Source organism: Sinocyclocheilus rhinocerous, unplaced genomic scaffold (assembly GCF_001515625.1).
Source record: "Sinocyclocheilus rhinocerous isolate Xijiao unplaced genomic scaffold, SAMN03320098_v1.1 scaffold10223, whole genome shotgun sequence".
Taxonomy (NCBI): Eukaryota; Metazoa; Chordata; class Actinopteri; order Cypriniformes; family Cyprinidae; genus Sinocyclocheilus; species Sinocyclocheilus rhinocerous.
In genome coordinates, this window is record NW_015665928.1 from 628 (window position 1) to 2210 (window position 1583).

Consider the following 1583-nt stretch of genomic DNA (forward strand, 5'->3'; position numbering starts at 1 on the left):
ACCTTCCCCAGCTCCACCTGTATTGATCTGCTACGGGGTTATTTTATATGCTATTTGTGCAGCAGCAGTATGTCTTAAATACTCACAGCACCGTATCGCCATATGCATTGGCAGTAGCAAGTTCCTGTACTTGCTTGCAGCAGCAGCAATAATCTACAACTACAGCAATAACCAACAGCAGCAGCAATTCAGCAGCAGCGTAGCAGATCTGTTCCGCCAAGACCAAATACATTAACATTGTCATATCCATCACCATGCTAAAATCTTCAGAGAGTTGTCTTGATTGAATTATAGTTAACTAAAACTAAAACTAAAACCCTTAAAAAAACATGTTACTTAAAGTAAATGTTGACATAAAAAGTTAGTTCCAAAGGAAATATTTCTCGTTTCATTTAGTTTAGCTTGATGTACAAATAACTAAAACTAAAATAAAAAAAAAAAATGCGGGTTCTTTGTGTTAGTGATTGTGAATGAGCTGATATTGTGAGTTTAGGCTATTTGTCAGTAACTGAATGGTAATTATAATCTATATGAGTAATGCTTAATGAGATTAATATTTTCAGGGACCACCAGGATCACCTGGAATGCCAGGAATTACAGGAAAACCAGGAAAACCTGGAGACACTGGCTACCCAGTATGTACATTTGGCTCATTCTAAATATCATAGGACTTGTTCTAAAGACATTTATATAAATGAATGCATGTACAAATTTCAATAGTGTGCCATTCAACCTAACCAAACCTATGGTCACTTGCTATAGGTGATAGTGATTTGAGTGATTTCTAACTCATCTTTTCTCATCTGTCAATCCCAGGGACCTGTTGGCGTGAAAGGAGAGAAGGGTGAAAGGGTATGTGTCACTTTCATACAATTTGCATTTTAAATCATGCATTGTACACCCAGAACACCCTAGCAAATGCTTACAGTACCTTAGCAACCACCCTGCAATGCCCTAGTAACCATGAAGAACACACTTGCAACTGTACAGCAACTCCTAATAAAATCCTAGCAACCAACTAGCAATGGCTTAGTAACAACCCAGAACATTGCCAGCAAAAATGCTTTTGCTTGAGCAAGAACAATCTAGATTTTTCTGTTTTCTGTTTTCCAGGGAGATACTGCGTCACAGAATATGATGCGCTCTGTAGCAAGACAAGTCTGCGAACAACTAGTCAGCAGTAAGGCACTTCAAAATAATAACAAAAAAGGTTACACTTTATTTCGATAGTCCACTTTAGACATTCTATTAACAGTAAGTAACTTTGCAACTACATGTTAACTAGCAGTTAAGTATTAGTAGAGTATTAGTAGACTGTCTGCTTAATATCTTCTAACACTTTCTTTGTCAACTTATTCTACTAACCCTAAACCTACCCTAACAGTCTACTCTGAGAGTTAGTAGACATGTAGTTGCAAATTAATGAGAATTAGTTGACATGTAGTTACAGAGTTAATTATAGTTAATAGAATGTCTAAAGTGGACTATCGAAATAAAGTGTAACCGTGATTATTTCTGGAACCTGGTTGATACGCTTTTATTGTATAACTATATATACAAAAAACAACAAAATACAAATGCAC

The 1583-nt window shown here is 36.1% G+C and overlaps 1 long non-coding RNA gene across 1 annotated transcript; it reads left to right on the forward strand.

Annotated features, from left to right (window-relative positions):
- Positions 1-556: 556 nt before the first annotated feature.
- LOC107731684 (uncharacterized) lies at positions 557-1181 on the forward strand. The gene is made up of 3 exons (XR_001638797.1): positions 557-635; positions 817-852; positions 1114-1181. It is a non-coding gene; the product is annotated as an uncharacterized LOC107731684 (long non-coding RNA).
- The last annotated feature ends 402 nt before the right edge of the window (positions 1182-1583 follow it).